The 12777-nt window shown below is 53.3% G+C and overlaps 1 protein-coding gene and 2 long non-coding RNA genes across 3 annotated transcripts in view; 1 reads left to right on the top strand and 2 right to left on the bottom strand.

The window, feature by feature from the left end:
* Window positions 1-12777, top strand: part of LOC120394448 (C-type lectin domain family 2 member B-like) — a 1239960-nt gene that overhangs the window by 550677 nt on the left and 676506 nt on the right. The gene's annotated exons all lie outside the window — the stretch shown is intronic.
* On the bottom strand, window positions 1784-3561 carry LOC120394470. The gene is made up of 4 exons (XR_005592296.1): window positions 3501-3561; window positions 2706-2801; window positions 2223-2327; window positions 1784-1881 (listed from the first exon to the last, which is right to left on the bottom strand). It is a non-coding gene; the product is annotated as an uncharacterized LOC120394470 (long non-coding RNA).
* Window positions 4377-9355, bottom strand: LOC120394468. The gene is made up of 3 exons (XR_005592294.1): window positions 9296-9355; window positions 4872-5021; window positions 4377-4633 (listed from the first exon to the last, which is right to left on the bottom strand). It is a non-coding gene; the product is annotated as an uncharacterized LOC120394468 (long non-coding RNA).

Genomic DNA, 12777 nt, shown 5'->3' on the forward strand with positions numbered 1-12777 from the left:
GCAGTGGCTCTGGTGAATGGGGCACTTATGCAGCCTCTGCTGACTGACTCCACCACATCAGCCAGGCTGCCCTGCTTTGAGCTGCTCAGGGGAGAAGCTGGCACTGACCAATGGCACCTGTCTGGGGTCACCCTCTCCTTGCTCCCTGGTCAGCGCATGGGGATGGGATGGGAGCGATTTTCAATGGCCTGGAGGTGAAAGGCCCTGGGGGTCTCTACCCAGGTGACCCCTCTTTGGTTACCTCGTCCTCTAGCAGCTGGCCGGCTTCCCCCACGATGGAATACGTCAGCACCAGGCCAGCATGGCTGATGCGGTTGTGGGGGTGGTGGATGGCCAGCAGGCCCGCCTGGAGGAAACTCCTCTTCTGGTCTTCGGTGAATATTTCTCCGAAGACCTAAAACCAAAAGAACCAGAGCCCTTGCAATGGCCCAGAACCAGGCTCCAAATCCCTCTAGTGTCTCACAAGGTGGAGAAGAGTCCTGGGGCAGCCAACCTTTGGGGTCCCATGGACCAGGAACCCCCTTCAGTAGGAGGCTGCAGGCACTGAGGCCTCCAATAGCTCTTATGGAGCAGGATTCACGCAGGTGCCATGAGATGCTGGGAATGTGTCTGCGCGCTCTGGAACCCAGCTCACACAGACAGCCCAGGACCCCTGCTGCTCCCAGCAGCGACAGCTCCTGCAGCTCACCCACTAGAGGTTCGGGGTCTTTTAGATCTGGATCATTCCCACGCCTCACCCCATGGACATTCCCAGGAGCCTCACATACTCTGTGGAAATAAGGAGCAGGCTCTTGCCCTGTGTCCATGACACACTCACTGCAGCGGGACACAGCTCCACACCTGAGCTGCTGCAATGCACCGGCGGAGAGTCCTTACCTCTCCCACCCTGGCCAGATTTCTATATCCCAGGTGCTTGGGGTCATGGAGCCCGTCCTGGCACCACAGGTCTGCTGCCTTCCTGGTGTTGAGCCCTGGGAGAGAAAGACACACCCATTGGGGAGGTTTGACCTTCCGCTTTCAGTGCCTGTTTCCTTCTGGGTGCACACTGGCCAGGCTCCTCCTGGCGTCCGCGGCCCAATGGAATTGCAGGGTCCATGCCAGGCGGGTTAGTACCAGAAGGGGGATTTGTTTCAGCCATCACAGTAATCATGTGACCCTTACGGTCATTGTGCTCTGGGAGTGGGTGTCTGTTCATGGGGGTGTCTAATACTGAGAACCCGCCACACCCACTGAAGTCAGGATCTGGCCCTGGCTACCTGACTGGTGACACCCTACAAGCTTTGTGTCCATCTCCTGTGGTGCCTGTTCCTGCCCCTGCCCTCATGACAGGCTCTTTCCCTCCATGTGTCTCAATAGCTCCGTTCCTGTCCCCTCACGAGCTGGCTGCCCCATATGGGGTGGGCTGATTTCCCTGGGCTGGGGGACAGAGCTGGGCTCTGAGATAAAGCAGCCAATTTCCCTGGCACTTTCACACTCATCTCCCTAATTCAGAGAGAGGGGGAGAGAAGGAGTCACCATCTAAGCTGGGGTCGGTCTCAGAGGAGGGGGCTTCTTTCTGTAGGGTCCCATTGCCCAGCAGAGGGAGTCTCAAAGGAGGGGCCTTGTTTCTATTGGGGTTCCTCTTTCCCGCTACAGCGGGTCTAAGCAGAGAGGCCTTAGTTCTAGAGGCGTCCCAATGGCCAGCTGGAGCTAGTCTCCCAGAGGCTCATTTCCATGGGGTCCCATTGCCCAGCTGGGTTTCTTACCCCTCTTCTGGAGCAGGAGCTTGTGCAGCCAAGAGATCCCACCCTTGGCATGCCGACTGATGTCACTGGCTGGGTGGTATGCACAGAGACCCAGCTGCAGCACAAATTCACCTGCCTTGGAGAAGGTGGAGGAGGTCTGGTGGAAGGAGAAGGAGAGGGGAATCCATCACCATTCTCCCTTCAGCGCCCCAGCGCCCCTGGACCTGAGCTCTGCTCCCACCCCTCTGTAGGAGGCACTGGGGGAGAGCAGCGAGGGCCCTCTTCCTTTCTGTCCCCAAGGGAGCTCGGAGCAAAGGGAGCAGGGCAAGGGCCCTCGCTGAGCACTCGCTGCCTCGCTGCTCCAGAATAACAAGGGCCAGGCACGACCCTGCCAGCCAGCGGCCTATGGAACGCAGTCCCTTACGGACCCAGGGGGACCAATTAGCCAGGGGATGAGGAACTTGACTCTGCAGGACGCTGGGGTCAGAGGTCACTTACGTCAAATCCAGGCAGGGAGGTAGCAAACTGGAGCAGGGCCGCGCTGGTCTGGACGGCCCTGGCTCTCTCCTGGGTGTTTTTTGCCAGGAGAGAGCGATGGATGTGCTGCGGGAGAAGGAGGCAGGGGAGGGTCAGCGGGCAGGCGTACATGCTCTACAAACCAGCCTCTCCCCCTCCCCAAGGGGCTGAGACTTTGTGCTCAGGGTGGAGTAGCCGAGCCCTGGTCGCAGAGCTTGAAAAGGGGGTTCAGTCTCTCAGGCCCCAGCCAGGCCTGTTGCTCACTGTTAGTGCTTAATGCAACCGTGCAGAGCTCTGGCTGACAGTCCCAGCTCCTTCCCCCTGCACTGGCAGCTCTGGGAATGTGTGGCCGGCTGGGTCCAAGCTGGGAGGACACAATGGAAACGTGGCTCTTCTAGCCTCTCCTTTGCTGCCCTCCCACAGGGTTCAGGGGCAATTCCACCCCAGACCGTCCATTCTACTCACCTCCAGGAGGTGCTGCAGCTTCTCCACGGTGGGGGTCTCTGTTAGGCAGCCCCTGAGGATGGTGTCCAGGCTCCGCAAATGGCGGTTGTGCAGAGCCTGCAAGAAGAGGGAGCACCCGTCAGTCATGGGACACGGGGCTACAGCAGTCAGGGGACAATGAGGAGGATTCTCCAGGAGCCCTGGCAAGACTCAAAAGGCGCATCCTGGCCTCTCCCATTCACATCACTCCAGGGACACTTAGCAAGAGTTCATGGCCGGATGCCTGCTGCCTCATTAATCCTTGCTCTGAGCAGTTCTCTGGGCAGGGCCTGGTACCCAGCAGAGTATGGATCAGCCAAACTGCAATGGGTGGGAGGTAGGATCCCTGGGAGAGTCCAGGCAGGAGATCAGAGAATGAGGAGAGGAAGGAAGGCTGGGATCAGCCACGGAGGGGTAACGCATCCCCTCTGAACCCCTGATCCATGAACAGCACGTCAGGATCAAGGCACATGCCCTGGACCCCAGACCCAAACCAGCTCCAGGGCTCAGGACCTCCATGGGGTTGGACAGGGAAAGCCGCCCGCTTCCCAAAACCAGTGTCTCCCTGCGCAGACAGGGGTTGGAACTTGGACAGTGTCTGCGAGGACCTTGGCCTGTGTGGGACAAATGTCCCCACTTTGGGGTGCCAGATAACAGAGGAGATGTGTCCCCCCATTGGGGATGAGGGATTCTCTTGTGCAAGACCCCCTGCCTGGGTGGGGACGGAACAAGGAGCAGGACAGACTGGGTGGCAGCGCAGCTGGGGGATTTTTGTACCTCAGCTCTGCCCTGCAGGTGCTGCTGGATCACCAAGATGATGTCTTGCTCCTCCTCCTCCTCGCACTCCTCCTCTTCCTCCTCCTCAGGCCACGACACCTGGGCACTGGGGGTATCTGCACCAGGGAGGGAAGGAGAAAGTTTAATCCCTTCTGCTGCTGGGGGGATGCAGTGGACAGAGAAGGCTCCATGTTTCCCCTTTCTCTGTAAGGAGCCCCATGGCGGCCAGGGCCCCACCCTGCCCCTCCCAGAGATGCCCTCAGCCCCATCAGCCTCAGGGCCCTGTGGCAGTCAGCCCCCCACCCCAACATGATCAGGGAGGCTGGGCTCCCCAACTCCGCCCAGCATCCCCTGCCATGGGGCGTGTCTGTGCCACCCCCACTGGTGTTAGTGGGGTCACGTGGGTCAGTCCCGGCGCCTTGGCGAGCCGATGGGCACAGGGTGTTACTAGTCCCCCACCGCCCCAGTCCTCCTCCCTTTCCCTGGGTCTCCTCACCTCCAAAGAAGGAGCCTTGAAAGACAGGGCTGCCAGACCGCACGGAGGAGCTTCTGGCCCGCAGGAGAATGCGGAGCTGCTGGTGTCTGCAGCGCCGCAGTCCTCAACTCCTGCGCGGGGCTGGCAGGAGGCTCCTCCATGGCCAGGGTGGGGCTGGCGGGAGGCTCCTCCGGGGCCAGGCTGGGGCTGGCGGGAGGCTCCTCTGGGGCCAGGCTGGGGCTGGCGGGAGGCTCCTCGGGGGCCAGGGTTGGGCTGGCGCAGGGCCCTCAGCTGCCATGGTGGTTGGCGGCTCCTGCTGGGCCCTGGGCGCAGCTCCTGGCTCCTTGGCTTCCTGCAAAGGAAGCCCCAGAGCTGCCGTCCCGGCTCCTGCCCTCCCTGGCTCTCTGCTCCACAGCTGAACCCGGGCCACCTCCGTTTCGGCCCAGATGGTGCCTCAGGGTCAGCTAGAGGAGCTACTGTGTTCTGCCTCCTCCAGCAGGAGAAGCAGCTCCTCCCTTTCCCCTGGCCACGAGCCTCTTCCCCGCCCGTGGGGACAGAGGGGCCGCTCTCCGCCTGGGCAGGCTGCCTGATGTCGTCTTCTGGCTGTGGAGCCACCTGCCCGGCCTTCCTCCTGAGCATCTGCCTGATTCGCTCCATCCTGGAACAGAGTGGGGAGCAGCCATGAGTCTGGCTTCAAAGCAGCCTCTCATTAACGAGCCTGCCTGCTCCCCTGCCCACCTCCCCTTTGCTGAGGCAATTTCTCCTCCCGTCACATCCCACCCCAGGGCACAGGAACCCTCAACCTGGGGAACAAACCCTGACAAGGGACGGGCTGGGAGCCGTAGTGGTGGGATATTCCCACCACACTGGGGATGGTTCTGGAGAACTCCACTTACTTATTCTAGATCAGATGGAGCAGGATGGCAGATGCTCAGGGTTGCTCCTCTCTTCACCCTCTTCAATCTCCACACCCAGGTGGCCGGCAACGGGTGCCGCTCAATGCCCTGCCAGCAGGGCAAGGGGTAGACACCAGATATCGAAACTGGCTGTGAAAACAATACAATGCCACTAGCGGAACGTTCCTGGGACACTCCATAGCTGTACCCGGGGCCACCTCCATTTGGGCCCAGAAGGTGCCTCAGGGTCAGCTAGGGGAGCTGGGGTCTTCCTCCTCCTCCAGAAAGCCAGAGCTGGGAAGTGCCAGCAGGACTCGATTCCCAGTCTCCCTGGCTCTGAGTGGGACCTGTTGTAGTGATTGACGGATTTGCTCCTTGTTCCCCATCCAAAGCCAATAACACATCTCTGGGTTGGCAGTCATGAGTTAGACCCTCTCAGCACCCTTCTGTCTCCTGCAGCCCTCAGCTGTTCCTTGGATTGCGGTGGCTTGGACGGTAACAGGAGTGGATATTGTTACTGGCTCACTGGGCGGTTCTAGCCAATGAGGGTCTCAGTCTAGCCTCAGAGGCCCACACCCCCAGACACTACAGGTCAGGGTGGATTGATTTCATTCCAAATGTTTTGTAGTTGTATTTTTGAGTTATTTTCCTAATGAGGGATTGATTCTCATGAAATTCTTAGTGGTGGCCGATGACAGAACACGGAGCAATGGTCTCAAGTTGCACTGTGGAAGGCTTAGCTTGGCTATTAGGAAACACTAGTTCACTAGGAGGGTGGTGAAGCCCTGGAATGGGTTCCTAGGGAGGTGGTGGAATCTCCATCCTTACAAGTTTTTAAAAGGTCAGCTTGACAAAGCCCTGGCTGGGATGATGAAGTTAGTTGGTCCTGCCTGCAGCAGGGGGTTGGACTAGATACCTCCTCAGGTCTGTTCCAGCCCTAGTCTTCTATGATGCTAGGAATAGGGATCCATTCAAACATGTTGACTTGCTGGTTTTGCAGGATACAGAAAAACAAAAAGGTTGACTCAACCATTTGGTTTCATTTCAAACAAACTGAGGTAAAGAAGTATCTCTAGTTCGTGCCCTGAACTGATTGTTCCTGCTCATAATGTCCTTCCAGATTTTAGAAGTAGTAGCTCACACCTCCTCCTCTCTAGCCTTTATTCATATTTTACAAGGGGAAAAGAAGCCTTCATCCTTTTCGAACTCCCAATCAGTTTCTTACATTTGAATGAAGTAGCTGCATCAACTGGAATGAAGAAAATATTCTTTCTGCACCCGCAGAAGAGGCTAGTGCTGCCAAAATCTGGCTGAGTGTTTCAATAACTTCTGGATGCCCAGGTGCTTAGGCAATGACTTCCAACAGTTCAGTGCTTTGACTTCCTCTGACACTTGGCAGCAAACATGGACTTCTTCATATATGTACTTATTTAAATTACTTTAATAGGCTGGAGCAACTAGAGGCCTTAACATCACTTGTCATCATTTCAAATTTTATACTGGATAAGTTTAAAAAAAAAAACTTTTTCAATATAAATTTAAAACACCCAGTTTAAATAAAAATAAAATCTCTTTTGGGGGGATTGGGGTTGGGCTGTGAAAAAGCCACTGATTGGTCTTGCCCTTGATTTTAAAAAAGAACTACTTCATCTGAGAGAATCAGAAACTGCTTGTATTCTAGTCAAGGAGAGGAGGCAGCAAAATTCATCCTAGCAGTAATCTGTTGGGCCTTATTTGCTCAGCCTCAAACAAACAAGCGTGCAAAACTCTAGCTAGTCTCTTTTATGTAGGCCCAGCTAAGAGGTGGTGGGAGGGGCAGGAATGCTGTCTCCGTCCCGGATCCAGTAGCAATTGCACAGGATATTGCCTCAAAACCTACATTTTACTGCCAAACTCTCTAAGCCATTCCTCTCCTGCGCTTCCTGGTTTCTAAGTTTCAAATCCACAAAACCTTCCCCTTGACAGTCACTGCCCAGGTGGTGCAGCAGGCAGAAGAACCTGAGCAGTAACATTGTGACACCAGAGGTAACTCAGCCACCTGTCGCTCCCTGACTCCACTAACCCGGAGCATAAACCCGAAGCCTGAGCCCTGCCTTGGGCATCGCTCCCACGGAAACCTGCAGGCTCATTTACTGACTTATGCAAATCACCTGTGGAGAGTTAGCACTGACTGGCTGAATTCACTCTCAAGTCACAATGCCCTTCAGCTTACAGCACTAATGGAAGGGCACAGGGTGGAAATCAGGCTTTTCTGGTGACCCGTTTTCCAATTGAGAAGAAGGGACAAGAGGGAAGGAGGAAGAGGAAGCAAAAGGGCCACATTCCAAACGCCCCCAGCGAGTCACAGATTAATTCCAAGCCCAGAGGAAACCACTGTCGTCTGACTTTCTGTTTCACTTCGGCCATAGAATGTGCCTCAAAATAATTCCCATAGGAATTAGAACAGGTTTTTAGTAAAACACCCACGCTTGATTTTAAAAGAGGCCAGTTGTGGAAAATCCAGCACAACCCTCAGTGAATTGCTCCAAACTCTGATGTTAAAAATGCTCCTCGCCTTATTTCCAGTGTGTATTGGTCTAGCTTCAACTTCCAGCCATTGTCTGCTCATAACCTTTAACTGGTAAAGGGAAGATGGAGGCTTGCTGCAGCAAGGCTCCAGGGCTCTGCGAGTTCCCCTGCCCCGCATCCCTGTCCTGCCTGGCTGTTGGCAAGGGAGCTCTGTGAGGTCACAGAGGCCTCACTCATAGAATCATAGACTATCAGGGTTGGAAGGGACCTCAGGAGGTATCTAGTCCAACCCCCTGCTCAAAGCAGGACCAATTCCCAACTAATTGTCTTTGCTCAATGGGCTGAGTTCCTGCCAAAAGCTTTTGTGAAGTCACTGCCACACCCACCTTTCCCTGGCAGGCCTGACCTCTGCCCCTGGCCAGCCCAGCTGGATGTTTGAGCTGCACCCTGGATCACCCCACTTGCTCATTATTGATTCTGGGAGCAAGCAGGCCACCCAGTAAAACAGCAGAGTCTGTTCCACTCCCACGCTGAGTTTTTCATAGAGGCATCGGTTGTGAAACAATTCAGTCTCCTGATGTGGCCTCTATTTCACGGGCTATGAAATTTCACACTCTTAGCACCCTATTGAGCCCAATTGCTTGTAATTCACTAAAAGGCACCTTCCCAACCAGTTATGATGGTAGGACACCAGGAAACAGAGACTCCACCTCTCCCCAGGGTAATTTCTTCCAGTGGCTAGTCTCCCTCACTGTCATAATTATATTGGAAATTGACAACCTCTGATAAGGGCCCAATTTATGACAATCTTTTAAATAATTTAAATAGAAGAGAAAAAATAACGTTCAGTAGAACATGTTCACTGCCAAGCTTTTCAGACAGTCGCACCACTGATGTGATAGCTAAGGCCCCGGAAGCAAAGTAGCTGAAATGCTAACCCAGCTTTGGGCAGCAGTAGCTTCCTTGAAAGGTGCAGAAAATATTGTCTTCCTTTCAGTTTATTCAAATCGTTCAGTTCAATCAACTAGTTTGTTGAAATTCAAGAAAACCATTGGGAATTCTCAAAACAGGCAAACTTGTTTTCCTCCCTCAATCTAGGGATAAAAACTAGGGGATAGATCTACTGGTTCATCAATCTAGAAACTCGTGGAGACAAGAATGTATCATTTCACTTCACTAACCACACATCAAATTGCCTTTGTTTAAGAAATTTGTTAGTTTGAAATGCAAAACATTTTGATACAACTTCTTTCTTATGCTTCTCTTTCTAGCTCTGGCATGCCCTTGCTGTGTGACCAGAGAGGTCACTTCTTTTCTCTTTCCCTCGGTATCATGGGGGATGGAGAAAATTCTCTCAGCCCTAGCAGGAGAGAGATTTGAGCAAGTCAGGCGCGTTAGGGTCCTCGTGCTCTAAAGGACAATGGGCGATTGTTGTTTGGGGCAAGAATCCCAACAGATTTGTTACTTGTCCCCCAACCAAAGCCAATAACACATCTTTGTATTTTCAGTCATGAGTTAGACATTCTGTCTCCCTCAGCCCTCAGCTGTTCCTTGGATTAGGGAGGCTTGGATGGTAAGAGAACTGGAATTATTTTACTGGCTTCTTGGGTGTTACTAGCCCATGAGGGTCTCAGTCTGGCCCCCAAGGCCCACACTCCCAGACACTAAAGATCAGGAGGGGTTGATTTCACTCAAAGTGTTTTGTATTTGCGTTTTTGAATTATTTTCCTAATGAAAGATTGATTCTCACGAAATCTTAGAGCTGGCAGATGACAGAACAAGGAGCAATGCTCTCAAGTTGCAGGGTGGAAAGCTCAGATATTAGCACAAACTTTTCCCTAGGAGGGTGGTGATGCCTTTGAATCTGCTAGGATAGAGTCCCCTATCTTGTATTTAGAGCCTGTATTTTTTCTTACCTTCTACACAGATGACAATATCTTTGTGGTTCTCCTGGCTGAGGGGAATGAGAAATGAGAAACACACAGGAATGAGAAACACACGCACAGACTCTCTCCTACAGCAACTGTCTCTGAGAGACCACGAGATGGAGGCTTGCTGCAGCAAGGCTCCAGGGCTCTGCGAGGTTCCCCCTGCCCCGCATCCCTGTCCTGCCTGGCTGTTGGCAAGGGAGCTCTGTGAGGTCACAGACGCCTCATCATCTTTGCCCAATAGGCTGAGTTCCTGCCAAAGGCCTTTGTGAAGTCACTGCCGCACCCACCTTTCCCTGGCAGGCCTGATGTCTGCCCCTGGCCAGCCCAGCTGGATGTTTGAGCTGCAGCCTGGATCACCCCACTTGCTCATTATTGATTCTGGGGACCAGCCAGGCCACCCAGCAAAACAGCAGAGTCTGTTCCGCACCCCACACTGAGCTTTTCATAGAGGTTATGAAACAATTCAGTCTCCTAATGTGGCCTCTATTTCACCGGCTATGAAATTTCACGCACTTTGCACCATATGAAGCCCAATTGCTTGTAAGTCACTAAAAGGCACCTTCCAGAATGACAGGCAGTTTTGACGACAAGACACCAGGAAACAGAGACTCCACCTCTCCCCTGGGTAATTTGTTCCAGTGGCTAGTCTCCCTCACTGTCAAAACTGTGTGCCTACATCTCATTTGAATTTCTCTGGCTTCAGCTGGCAGCTGTTGGTTCTTGTTGTGCCTTTTTTGGCTAGATCGAATTAGCCCTGCCCTGTGAAATCCGATCTCCCCGTCCTGCTGGACCCCTCAGCCAGGAGAACCCAGTAGGGGCCTCCTAGCTGTTTCTCTGCCCGGCTGGGGACAGGACTTCCTCTCCGTGGGGATATCAGACGCACCTGCAGAGGCAATGCAGAAGTGAGTGCGCTGCATCAGCCCGGCGTTGGGCTCAGGGCTTTGCTCTTGGCAGTTCTGCTCCACTCACGTCTCTGGGTGCCCGGACTCAGAGCTTCTGGCCCCCTGTGGCTGCAGCCAGTGCTGGGGCACCGGGCTCAGGACTTTCATGCCCCTCCCCACTCCTGCTGGCGCTCTAGGTGCCTGGGCTCGGGGCTTCTGCCTGGCCTCTGCAGTGAGTGCTCAGGGCTTCCCTTGCAGTTCTTTCTGGGGCTCAAGGGTCCATTTCTCTGGATGCCCCGAAAATGGTAGGAGCCAAGGTGCTCCCAAGTAGTCGGTAGGAGCTGAGGTGCTGCCAACAGCAGGGCCCCACCTGCACATGTGGGAACCTCCTCTAGCTTCAGAAAGGTTGCTGGCTGCTGCCCTTGGAGCCCAGGTCTGAAGGCAGCACAGAAGTGAGGGTGGCAATGCTGTGACCCCACCACAACAACCTCTGAACTCCCCCATTCTCCCAGGTTGATGGGACCCCCATGGTTACAATACCATGAAATGTCAGGTGGAAACATCGAAATGGTGACGTTGGTCAATTTCAAGGCCAGAGGTTTGTAAACTAGTCAAAGTGAGCCCTGAATTTGGTAGGGACCTGGCTATTATGAAGGCCTGAGCAGGTTTGCACTCCCAGTTCTCCTGAAAGGCCATGGAGAATTCCTGCTGCCTGAGAAACTTTCCAGAATAAGTTACCAGGACTGGGAGAGAAATGAAGGAAACCAACCAAAGCCTGAGCTAGGATGGAGAGCATTGACCCAAGCCGTGTTTGAACCCCTCCAACCCCACCTGCCTGCCTGCGGTGAAACGGACCGAGGGGCACTGATTTCTAGTTGTGAACTTGCTACCGACCGTGGGCTTCAGCACAAGCCGTACAGCCCATACTCTGAACTCTTGGATAAACAGCAAAGCTGGCTTTTCCGAAACCTTTCCACCCCAGTGCCCTGCATCCACTTGGGATTGTGCCCAGCAGAGGCTGGTGGAGGGGAGGGGAAGGGAGAGGAGGCCATGCAAATGTTGTGGCATCTGCACAACCCCCCAGACACACACAGCAATGAAGGGCATAATATCCAGGACAGTAACTGATTTGGCCATAACCTACCAAATCCTCAGTGTTGAAAGTCCAATTTCTCTAGAGAACAATGGGAGGGAGGGGTTAGAGAGCTGCAGTAACCACGTGGACTTCCGGTCTCTGGCCAGGCACATCCCCCTCTGCAGAGTTTTCACTGCTATTGTCTCCAAACTGGTCCTCCTGATCTGATGTGAGGTCACATCCTGGCCTTTAGGGCCATTGGCAGGATCTTCCCTGTTCCCAGCTGCAGCATCACCCTCATTATCCTGCCTGATAAGGATCCCACCAGGGCTCAGCTAAATGGCATGTGGCATGACAGGCTCTTTGCTGGGGGCCTTGGCAGCACTCAATCGAGATCTGAATCGGACGGGCACGGGCAGGTGCATTTCCTGACTTTTTACTGGAGTCCTGGACCCTCTCATGCTGCTGCTGCAAATGTTCCTTCTCGCTCAGCGCTCAGCAGCAGAATGCTCCTTGCCCTTTGGCTGTGCAACATCCAGACGTCTAGTCCTGCTGCTCTGAAAGAAACCGTCTTCACAGCTCTAATCCTGGCAGATATTGATTAAAATCTTGCCGTGCTCCTCTAAGTGTATTTGTGATTGGACGTGCTTCTTGCTAGGGGGGATTTTCAGATACATGAACTGCATAAAACAGAGGGAAAGACAAAAGGAAGCATCAACATGTCTAAGAACTTGAACAATATTTGAAGACCATATATTGGTGTCTAACTACCTCCTGCTGCCAGGAAATGCAACTGGTATTTTAACGACACACTCACTCCGCTTGTGCCTGACTTGTGATTCAGAGCTCTGAGGAATTCTGTCCCCTGGTGTTGGCAGAACAAATAAACCCCACCTCCCATTACACAATCCATTTGAGTTCAAGAGAGCGAGATCTCTATCTTGCAACAAGCTTTAACATTACGGGGCAAAGACTAAGATGAGAGGTCAATTTTTCTTGCAGTTCTAATACCCGAGGAAAACTCCGAAATCCATTCTGTCAACCAAGAGAAAAGATTGTTTTTCTGTTCTCAAAGTGCTGATGCTTTTGACCCCAAAATGTTGTCTTCGTTTTCTCTCACAAAATAACTTGCAGTGAAATGGGACCAACTGCCTAAACTATCCTGAACGCTGCATGTCAGAGTTTGGGAATATCAGGACAGATCATCATCTGGCGTCAGTTGTCACGGATCCATCAGCATCAGCAGAGCTATGGTGATTTATACCAACCGAGTGTCTGGTCCATTGTGCTGTAACGAGTTAAAAGATTTCATACGCTGTGCATATGAAGATGAAAATGTAGGGTGGAAGGGGCCAAGGGCCGCTTGGCAATTTCAGCCTGGGCCAACTCGAAGAGAGTACGGCCTTTGGCTGAAGTAGGAAAAGAATAAACTGACCCACATGAGTTTATGAGGGAGGGGACACACTGAATACAGCAACACAGTATTATAAGGATTACTATGGCCCCAACAA

The sequence above is a fragment of the Mauremys reevesii genome, unplaced genomic scaffold (assembly GCF_016161935.1).
Source record: "Mauremys reevesii isolate NIE-2019 unplaced genomic scaffold, ASM1616193v1 Contig6, whole genome shotgun sequence".
NCBI lineage: Eukaryota > Metazoa > Chordata > Testudines > Geoemydidae > Mauremys > Mauremys reevesii.